The sequence below is a fragment of the Neofelis nebulosa genome, chromosome 11, assembly GCF_028018385.1.
Source record: "Neofelis nebulosa isolate mNeoNeb1 chromosome 11, mNeoNeb1.pri, whole genome shotgun sequence".
Taxonomy (NCBI): Eukaryota; Metazoa; Chordata; class Mammalia; order Carnivora; family Felidae; genus Neofelis; species Neofelis nebulosa.
Genome location: NC_080792.1, coordinates 41,314,763 through 41,326,727, shown reverse-complemented (window position 1 = coordinate 41,326,727; position 11,965 = coordinate 41,314,763).

The following is an 11,965-nucleotide window of genomic DNA, read 5'->3' as shown; positions in this document are numbered from 1 at the left end:
TTTGTCAAAATGTACATCTCAAAGAATGAACCCTAATGTAAACTATGGGTTTTAGTTAACGATAATGTATCAGTTTGGGCTCATCAATTGTAAGGAACGTACCCACTCATGAATTGTATGGTGGGGCATTTGAAAGGGTATATGGAAATTCTCTCTACTTTCCATTCATTTTTCTATAAACCTGAAACTGCTCTAAAAAATAAAGTTTATTCATTTAAAAAAAAACATTAAAAATTTTATTAGATATTTGTCTGTGGATGATCCTCTCGTAGATTTAATTAAGGACCTTTCTTGATCTCAAAGAACACATAAACACCTTCAGGTAGACTGTCCCATTCAGGTGTTGGAAAACCATCCTTGGGTAGAAGAAGGTGGAGCGTAGAGAATCTATTTCAGTCCCAGCTCTGGTTTCCTCGCTGAAGGTTTGTGTGGCCTTGCCTGGTAGAGTGTAGGTTAATTGCCCAAATCTTTCTCCATTTGTCATCTATAAAATGTAGATAAAAAGAGCAGCCCAGTCAGTTAAGTGTATGACTCTTGATCTCAGCTCAGGTCTTAATCTCAGCGTCTTGAGTTCAAGCCCTACATCAGGCTCCGTGCTCGAGTATCTCACAAAACTATTGTTAAGAATTAAATGTGCAATGCCTAGCACAGAGCAATCCCTCACTGATGCCTACTGGGTGCTATTCTATGCAAGCTGCGGTACCTCTCTGGACCTCAGTGTTCTAATTTGTAAAGTAGGAGATTGCATTGGGGAATACTGAGGTGCCTTCCAGGACAGCTGTTCTAGGTTTCTATAATTGGGCAGCTAAAGAACAAGGCCTGGCTGAATGAAGGCAACACACTGAAACTAAGTATTATGAGCAACCATTCTTTCAAGTGAAAGAAAAAAAAAAAAGGAAGGGATAGACATTTACTGAGAGCTGGTTCTTTGTTAAACCAGTGCTTTCCACATCTTGTTTCCTCCAATCCTTACCAATCCCCTCGATATAGGCACTATTATCACTCTTCTACTGAAGAGGAACTGGAAACTTCTCCACTCACCCAGCAGGTAGTCAAGGCAGGGTTTGAACACGGGGCTGTCTGACCCGAAGCTCATGTTCTTTCCTCCACTCCGTGCTACCATTATCTACTTCTGGGGGACCCCAGCTTGTCTTCCACTTGGCAGGAAGAGGCATAGAAATACTGGGAACAACTTCACAATAAGATGTGACTGCTTACCAAGATTTTCTCTGCAAGAACAGAGCATGATGAATCCTGCTAATGAAGAAGAGAAATGCCAAAGGTAAACAGATGAGAATATCCAAAAAAGTTCACAGCCACAATGATGCTCCAGCCAGACAGCACCGAATAAATGTCTACTCTATCTTTTTGAGGAGTGTTTTCTGAACACCTCTTACCCTCCCATTCCCTGCTGATCCAGCAGCTCTGGCCCTGGAGCTGGGAGAAAGCCTGGAAGAGAAGACCAATTTTCCTAAAATCTAATGGTGAGACAGGCCTCCTTTCATGTATACATCATTTCCCTTGTAGCCACCAGCTTTCACTCACCCAGCTTGGTCCCGTACAGACTTGAAATTGCAACTCTTATACATTCAAGTCCAGATTATCCTTCTCAAAGGAAATCAACCATTGTCAAAATCCCCTGATAAATCATGTTTTTTATACTGCTTTCCCAGAATGTTCAAACTCTAAATTGAAAGAACAAGCAAAATAAAGTTGATGGTTTTGAATATCAAGTCTCAGCCAAGAACCCAACCAAACATGGTACCAGGGCTCCAAAGAAGTCCCCTGTTCCCCAACAGCTCTCAACTACCAAGGCCATTCCTCTCCAGAAAGTCATGGGCCTCTGCGGACATCCCCAAGAATAAGGAGGCCACTTTTGGGCAAGACCTGAAGGCACAGTGCAGCGCCCTCCCATGAGCTCAGCTTAGAGCAGAGGGGCTGCCTCAGAGGTTTGGATCTTAATCTGTGATTCGGCTCTAAAAGCTGCACAGGGGAAAGTACCCAGCACAACTGTGGGGCAAAACCAGGAAGGAAGCAGCAAGAGAAAGCCAGAGTGGGTTTCAGAGCAACTGTGCCTGAGGTCCTAGCAGTGAATCTAGGGGCTTTAGACCCTGGATGGTCCACAGAGCCCCCTCTTCCCAGGATCCCACCTTAATCGGCCTCCCAGCTAAGCCTGGAGTATATTGCACGTGAACCAATATATGCTTTCGTGGGAGAGTGACCCTCCTCATTCTCTGCCAGAGACACAACACAAGCCATAAAACAGAGACAGCAAGCTAGCAGGATGCACAAAATGGGGGCATAAGAGGGAAGAAGTAGGAGGGAACATTGAGAAGGTGAAGATGTGGGCTAGAGAGGCAAAGATTCATGGAAATTCCCCTCTCTATGCTCTTTCTTTTCTGGATCTTTGGGTCTTTTATTTTACTCCAGCCCCCATCAAAAGTCTTTCCTCCACAAAGTCTTCTTCAATGTGACAACCCAACATTGGCACCTCTCCTTTTCCCAAGCATGTTGGGCAATTTTAGTCTGAACTACCAGTCAAGCTCTTTATTTATACCTGCTTCTGGGTTCAAGCATATAAACTCGGTTCCTAACACATTCTTCCAGCAAGAGGTATTTGTTGCTTGAGGGCAAGGTTATGCTTGAAACCTCCTTTGCCACAAGATCTCCATTGCTCACTGAAATCCCTCCACCCAAATGCTGTCATAGACAAGGCATTAGCAGAAGAAACCACAAGAGCTCTCCCTTCAGAACCATCCTCTGTGGGCCTCATAGATGAGGCAAAGGACCTGCCGATCTTTGTCACAAACTACTGAAGGTGACCGAAGTTGCTATTTCATCCAGAAATTGGTTACCATTTTTCAAACAGACACATGCACATTTTGATTTATAGAATACAAAGTCATTTCAAGGCAATGCTGCCTTTTTATTAACTTTTTCTCATAGATTTTTTTTTCTAAATAAAAGTTCAGGTCCAGGAAATTTTTTACATTAAAAAAAAGAATTTCTATGTCATATTAGAAAAGATGATAATCACTCAACATGCCACATGCCAAATACTGAAATCTCTCCCCATTCAGTCAGGCGGGCGACGTTCTGCTAAATGGAGCCCAGGCTCCAAATTCCCCACTTATAAACTCAACCTGCTGCAGAGTCAGTTTCTTTGAATGGATACTTTCTGAGCCTGCCAAATGTAAGCTTCTGAAATCACAGAACCTCAAAGCCTAGGACAAAGTTTAAATGCCACTGATGCAAATGTCACCCTTGACCTATTTGCTGGGAGCAGCAATCTTAAGCAATATGATTTAACAGTTCTATTTTAACTTACAATAAACAACAAGGCCCAGTTCCAATGGCTGTCCCTCCACAATGATGGTTATTCAGAGTCCCATCTTTGCATGGCATGGAAGAGGAGACCATCACGCTTTATCATATTTCCCAGCATTAACAGAAACAGTAGGACCTCTCTCCTTCCTTGATTCACTACCTTTATTTCCCCAAGCCATCTGGAGTGACAGCCATTCAGCATAGTGAGCCCCAATGAAATAAATGGGCATCACTTGAATGCCCTAATAATTACTTACATTTCCACATGTTTCATTTTCCAAGAGGCAACTGCCAAGTTAACAAATATTCCAATTCTTACAGTACTTCCATATTGTATGATGACAGTGATTACATTTAGGGCAAAAAATGAAATGAGTCTTAAACTGAGTTGTAAAATAGTGATGCCCATCCAAAAAGCTGGGACCTGGAAACAGACAGCCTTGGGCTTGCAACTTCCTCTGTAGTATCCACAACAAACAGAGCCAAAGATTAAATTGCTTAAACAAAAGATAAGGCAAGCCTGCCAGTCTCCCCAGTCCACCTCTCCTAACTAGACCAACATCATGAATTACTGTGTGTCGATAACTGTGCTGTGCTTCTCATCCATTATTGCATTCAATCCTTCCTACAAGGCAGGTACTATTTACATCGCTCTTTAGCAGGTAAGGGCATTAATCCTCAGGAGCTGTGTAAGAAAACCCAGGTAAAACAGCCAGTGTGAAGCAAGGCCGATTCAAACTGAGAGTCCCTGACTCCAAAGACCATGCATTCTCCACTATGCTACACTAACCTCTCAAGAGAAAAACTTATTTATAAGCGTGGCAGTCCTCACAGCCAGGCGGATGTGGACAGATTTGAGTATGGCCGTTGTCTACGAAAGCAGAGAGATACCTGGAAGGCTTAAAAAAATGGTTCATCCTTCAAATATTCAAAGTTCCCCCTTCACACAAGAGCCCCTACTGAGTTTTCTAATTAATATGCCCTCAGCTGGCATTGCTAACAAAGAGATTTCAAAAAGCAAATATGAGCAAGAATGTCCCACTTACTCGTATTTGTAACCGTATTTAAGAATGGGCAGTGAGTCATCAATATGGAACTCCAAGAACAGACGCCATGTGGATAGCACTTGAGGTCTCCCAGTGGAAGCTAGGTGTGTGAAGGGTTCCAGAGGATGTGCGTGATGCTAGAAGGGGCGGCTTACCTAGGTCAGGAGCTGGCTTCAGCCCCACAGCCCCCAGAGGAATGGGGATAAGAGATTGCAAATGCTGGGGGCCAGACACAATGGTGCTCTTGGGAAAACCGCTGATCCAAACTCACAGGCCACAGCGCTTATCTTCATCAGGACTTTGGAGCAAATCTCAGAACTAAACAGTGGGAAGAAGGCCAACTGGGGTTATACATGACTCAAATAAAGTTATGGATATATTTATTTTGGTTTTTTTACACACACGTTTGTCCCAACTGAAGAATTATAGTGTTGGCATGAATATGCATTAAAAGACTAGCAACTGAGTTGTGTTCCAAGGGAATTGTATTGACTATACAGGCAGCTAATGACATGGTTTACTTTTCCAGAAGAATCAGCACTCATTTTCAGAGTGACCTTGTAGTTTAAACTCTTTAAATTGAGAACACAATGAACAAGCTCCTCCGCTGAATTCATAAGTAACTAAAACACAGCAGCACTGAGCCACTATCTGGGTAATCCTTTTGCCTTTTGAAATCTGGGCTGACCATTGTTTGTGCATCAGTCTCCCTGAGCTACTAATATCTGCAAACAGTTCTTTCTATACCAGCTTAAGAGATCTGGACTTGGGGTGCCTGTGTGGCTCAGTCGGTTGAGCATCCAACTTTGGCTCACGTCATGATCTCATGGCTTGTGGGTTCGAGCCCCACATCCAGCTCTGTGCTGACAGCTCAGAGCCTGGAGCCTGCTTCAGATTTTTTGTCTCTGTCTCTCTCTGCCACTCCCCAGATTGCTCGCTCTCTCTCTCTCTCTCTCAAAAGTAAACATTAAGAAAAAAAAGTAACAGACCCTCATTCAATAGAACCCATATGTCATAGATTATTTGCTTAACCTCTCTCAACACAGAACTTTGGCAAAGAGGTTCTTATTTACTGCATGGACACCTGACCAAATGGATTTGTTTCTGAACAAGGTTGGAGGTCACTAAAGGGAGCATGCACTTGGTCACCAGCCAGCCTCGCCCTTTTAGTGTACTAGCCATCCCTGAAGCTCTGCCCTGTTAACTGACGCTATGAGAACTTTGTGTTGTTGTCTTTGGGAGTGTTCAAGAGCCATAGAGTACTGTGACTCCAATTTGTGATCACATGACTCAAAATTTTATCTCATAAAGGAAAAAAAAACCCCTGAAGTCCAGACAGGTTAAGTAATGTGACCAAGGTTACCCCACTAGAAGGTGGCAGAGCTATGAAAGAAACAGAGTCCAGAGTCTGGGCTCCAAGGCCCAATCTCCCTCCTCAGCATGAATTGTATCTAAGACAGTGGTCTTCAAACTTAAGACCATATCAGAATCATCTGGAGATCTTGTTAAAACACAGATGGTTGGGTTCTACCTCCAGAGTTTCAGATTACAGTATGTTTGGGGTGACTCTTTAGACAACATTTTTTAATAAGTTTCCAGGGAATGCTCACACTCTTGGTCTGAGACCAAACACTTTAGGAAACACTGATCTAGGATGTGTGGTAGGGAAGAAGTTGCTCCTCTGACCTCAAAGACACAAAAGATTTATCTAGCAACACAGATTAAAGCCATTTATTCCAGTTTCCAAATCCGTTCTGAGCTAAGTAAGTGAGGTGAAATTGTCTTGGAGAGTGCAAGTTCTAGAAGAAATCCCAATGTCAAGGGAAAGGCTTCCATCCATCCTGCTGAACCATAGTAATGGACTGGATTTGAGTCCATCATCAAAGATGAGGAAGTGAGTCCTCAGGCCAATACAGAAGCCAGATAGAGGTCCATGGAAAGTAACCTGGGCAAAGATGAAGATGGGCCCAGGCAAGCAGGCAGGAAACAAAGGTATCGGTTGGGGGATGCAGCAGGCGTCAGAGCTCAGACTCAGCCTGGCCCGGTCTGGCACATGCAACCAAGAACATAGGTGAATGCCAGTTAAGTTGTTCAGCCAAGAGCAAAAACACTAAAAGTCACTTATAGAAGACAATGCAAGTGTTGATTCACTAAGAGAGAAAACAAAACTTAGCTGCAACTGGAAGTGACTTCACCCCTTGATGGAATCATTCAATGAGCAATACTTGAGCATATCCTGGGTGCCAGGTCCTGTGCCAGGGACTGAGAAGGTATTGCCTCTGTTCCCCAGGTGCTATTGTTTTGGGAAAGAGAAACTGAGTATAAACAAGTCTGTTGAATGTCATAAATGTTTAAGAGAGGTGTAAAGCACTTCACAGAAGAGAAGTAACTTCCACCTGGGAAAAACCTCTGTTTCAGGCTTCTCTTGCTTTTGTCAGCAAATGAATGTTGGCTGACCCCAGAGTTCCATCCTCAAACTTTTTATTGTTAATGGCTATTGGGGACCTAGAAATCCAACCCACGCTGGAATCCAACCCACATGCTCATGACTCTGAAACTCCCTTCCCCAGCATGATTCCCCTCAAGTTCCATCCCAGGCTATTTCCAACCACCATCTGGACATGAATGCCTGGCTCTCAATCCCCTCAACTCAACATGGCCCAAACTAGATTCACTTTCTTTCATAATTCTAACTGTTACAGTGACTAATTTGATCATCTGAATAGCCTCCCAAGCTAAAATACTCCAGTCCTGGTTGGCTCTTCCTTCTCACTCACTTTCCATTCCTGATGGAACCAGAATCTCTTAGTTCTACCTTCATAACTGTCATTCATCTGGCTTTTTCTCTCTGTGACTATGGCCTTCATCAGCACCTTGCTAGGCTCCCAAAGCTCTCTCTTCTCTGAAAACCTCTGCCTCAAGCCTCACCCTCCATTCAGGGTTGTCTTTCACACACCAAAAAGCTTCTGGGAGCTTTGTTTGCCCCTTTGTTTCAGGCAATTCACAGCCTGAAGGAGAATGGACAAGGAAAGGTTATAAGGGCCATGGCTGGCAGGTCACAGGAACTGTCCAGCGTTCAGCTGGTGTCTGAAGGACAACAGCAATAAATGAAGATTGAGAAGAGCTAAGTCTTGGCCATCTGTGAATGCCAACAAAGGACATTCAACTTTACTTGGCTGGCCATGGGAAGTGAGAAAAAGCTTTTGAAGAGAGATGTGATGTAATCAGAGGTATGCATTAAGAAGATTAGTTTGGCAGGAGCTTATAGAAAAGATTATATGGAAAATAGATGAGCAGTAATGTTGCTACAGAGGCATCTGAGTAGGGTTAACCTTGAACTGTCCTTTTGCCCTCTGTCTTTAGATATGCAAATACTCTCATCCCATAAATGAGACCTTCAGTTTACTATGTTGTTAGTTTTATTCACTGCCTTATGTCTCTCTATCAGAGAGACATGTTCTAATCTTCTTAAGTTATAAAATGAAAAGTCATTTTTTTCCCCTCCATCTTCCTCAACACCTTGTCCCTCTGGCATCCTTCTGCTTAACATTATGTGTTGAAGAAATTCCCTTCCTTCTAAGCCAATGACACCACACCAGTCTAATAACTATTGTAACATTGTAGGAGGTCAGTTCTCCACGTGAAGCCCAGCTGGCCCTTGCCCTCAGGGGTATTAGGTGAATTTGCCAATTCACATGAGCCAACCAATGTCCAAAGTCAACTGTGGAAGCTCCGAACCACTGTTTCATCTAAAATCTCAGAGATGGACTCTCGGTGGCCAAGCTCATAATGCTGAAGTGTAAATAAACATTTCAATGTAGTGCTATTCCATAACAAACTCAACGATCACACAGATCAGGAGGACCAACACATCCTCTATCTCCATGGGCAATCTCTGCAGCACTATTTTTTACCCCAGGGAAAGTCCTGTCCATAAAACTACAAATCTCTAATCCAAGTCACCAACATTACAATTTCCTTTTTATTTCCTTCCCCTATCGACCAGCCCCAGGGATGATTGCCATTTTCTTTCTCTAGGTATGCTAGCACACTCCATTAGATTACAGCCAAGCTATGTTGGACTAGGGCTCATTCTGTCTCTTTGCCTGGGTTCTTAACCCCATCATGCATAAAATTCAACATAGAGGATTACAAAGGAAGTCAATGACATTGAACGTTAGTCCTGACCAATGGCCAGGGAGCTTTCACATGGATATCCTAGTGACAATGGGCTCACTGACTTCATGAGGCAGAGTGCTACAGGCTACTGTAATTGAACATCTTCTGAAGGTGAAGCCATGTGTCCCACCACAGTGGGAGATACCAAAATCATATACCTTAATGTTGTGTATAATTTAATTATTAAGAAAATATATTTGCCCATTTAATGGAAATAGCATCATTATAAAGATTTTCAAAAATTATCAAGAAGGTTTATGTTCTTGCTTATAAGTAAAACTCAAACTTCCCAGGAAAACACTAAAGAGCTTGCACAATCTAACTCAGAACTATGTTCCTGACTCATCTCTTTAGGGTCATATAATCCACGATTCATACAGTAGACACATCTCTACTCTTTGTTCTCAGGCCAGACCTGATACTCTTCCACTTCTGCACTTTTGCTCCCTCTGGTTTCCACTTCCTCTGTCCTAACAGCTCAGTGCTGAGACCAGCTCCCTTATCCTTCACAAATTCACCTCCAAGGGCCCAATAAAATCAGCAATAGCAACAACAAATATAACCAAACACTTATAACTAGGTCTCAACATGTCATGGTTGAAATTCCCAATCCATGTGTAACAAATGGAATATAAAAGGTATATTGGGATGGTCCCCTCTGCCCTTGGAGTAGCCAGGTAGGGTTTGGGGAACTGGGTTCACTAGGCTCACCACCTCCAAATGGAGGAGACCCTTCCATTTACCCCAAGTGCTGCTGCTACAGATCTTATCATTCTTACAGGAGTGGAAACTTTGGGAAAGCACAGCATCCAGAACCCTCTTCAGTTCACACTCCATCAAACTTCAGGCTCTGGAATTGCTCTTACCCCTCCTCACCTGCTTGCTCTGTTGTCTCCATTACTAGCCCATTGCCTCATTCCTGGTCTTAACCTCTCTCTCTAGCCCTTTAAAACTGATGCTTCCATCAAATTCTATGCTTGGTTCCTAATCCTTGTTTACAGATTTTCCTCTATTCCATGTGACACAGTGTGCATGACACTAACTTCTCATTCCACTCAGTCCAGCTGAGGTGTCCAATGCTTCCTTACTTGTATGGGACAGAAATCATATACACTGCTCCTTTTCTCTGATCTAGATTATATTTATCTTTGAATCTCACTTCTTACACTAGTTTTCCATGAGCCCAAAAGTGACTTCTTCCTTCTCTGAATAATTACCTACTTCATCAACTGTTTCCCATTGAATGACAAATATATTTTCTTAATAATGAAATTACAAGCAACTTTGAGACATATGCTTCTCGATATCTCTAGCTAGCATATGGCACACATTCAGAAGATTCCCAAGAGCTGCTTGTTTTTATTCAGTTGATGAACCTAAAATATCTCTATATTAGTCATATTTCCAAACTTGAAAGATATATAGAAGTGACCAAAATATGGATCCTGGGGTGCCTGGGTGACTCAGTCAGTTAAGCATGCAGCTCTTGATTTCAGCTTAGGTCATGATCTCACGGTTCTTGAGAGCCACTGTGCTGACAGTGCAGAGCCTGCTTGGAATTCTCTCTCTCTCTCTCTCTCTCTCTCTCTCTCTCTCAATAAATAAATAAATAAACAAACAAACAAACAAACAAACTTAAAAAAAAAAAAAAAAGAAAAAGAACAAGACATGGATCCTAGATGATGGTCCTAAACTGATTCTAAAGGAGATATGGGTAGAGAGATGAAATCAATTGAATAAATCTTTTTTAATTCTAGCTGGTACTATGACCCAAACCCCAGGCAGTCTCCTGGTGAACTGAGCTAAGCTATCAGGCAATCACAAAGACATGTTTGGAGAGGAAACTAGTCTGCTCCATACTGTCCTTCCATCAGGCCATAGCCTGGTTCTTGCTTACCTGTCACAGGATATGGCCACATGGGCCCATCCAAGTGGCATGCAAGTCAGGCCTGGTTTGCCACACCAGCTGCATGAGAGCTGCAGAGGAAAACAGAAACACAAAGAAAGCCTGCCAGCTAGATAAAAGAACCTCGAATCTCCTCTCCCGTCCATCATAGGTGGGTGTGGGTGAACTTTGAGTGGCTCTAGAAGCCAAAACTCTAACTTCATCTAAGAACCCCTAATGGATAAAATTCCTAGCAAATGTATGATTGTTGTGACACATATAAACTTGGACCCAGGCATGGGTGTTTTGACTTTGACTCATCTGAGCTACTAACATAAGGTAAATTAAAGTCCCCCAGATAGAGACAGGGTCACTTCTCAAGCTTGATGTGGGGCTGAGGTTGCCACTTTTGAAGTTATGTAGTCCCCAGATATGGAAGCCTGTGGGGTAAGAACTGTGGAAGATTCTTATGCTGGGGAGTTCCCGATTGTCTTTCCCAACTAGGTTGGGCACTAAAATTCAACCATGAAACTAAAATCACACTTGATAGAAAAATGAAACGTGATCTAATTAACATATCCTAGCTAACATTTGCCTCTCCCTGCATGATTGTCCACATGGACAATGAAAGAAGGGGAGACAAAGGAAAAAGCTTTTTCAGTGTTTATTCAGCAATCCCTGAGGAAAGGTAGGCCAGATAAGGTGAACACGAGCATTCTGAGCACAAGGAAAGCATACTCTAGGATGAAGTAAGGAAATTTCCTAGGCTCTTCAGCAGTCTGGATAAAATGTTTTCAAAAAATTAGTCACGTTCCTTTGCTGCAATTCCTTGCTTACTCAGCAACCATCTGACTATTAATTAAACTGGTATTATGGTTTTAAAACAAGTCTTTTATGATTTGCTTACCATTAATCAAACCCACAGGGCTTATTCACCTCCAGAGGAGCTAGCAAAATTGAATTCTTTACCCTGCAAAGATCCAGGGCCCCACACCACTCCCAGTCCATCCCGTGAGACCCAGTCCAAGTACTTGGCCAGCCAACTGTCCACTCTGGCTAATCAGCTTACTTGCAATAATATTAATAGGCATTTCAGGGTCAACAGATCACTGGCTAGTAGTTGGCATGCACCCTCAGAAACTAAATGAAGAAAAAGGAGTTAATCTATTGTAACTTTTAAATCATTAATAAATAAGTCTGCTTATTATAAGGGAGAGAGCAGAAGAAACTTAAATTAAGAGCAGGCCTGAATTGTCCATTAACCACCTCATATTCTCTGGTAAGAGGAGGAATGTTGTCATCAAATTAGTCTTTTTTTACCTCAATTAAACATCTACACTATAGTCCCATGGTCAGGACGTGAGGAAAAACAGTACATGACTAAGAAAAGACAAATTTATGGCATAAATGTTTCAATAACACACCTTTTGTTTTCTGGCACCTTTTTGTTTTCTGGATCCTTGTTGCTGCTTATATTTGTCCTAGGGCACAGTTTCTACAGCAACCACTTAGGACTCCAGGAATGTGG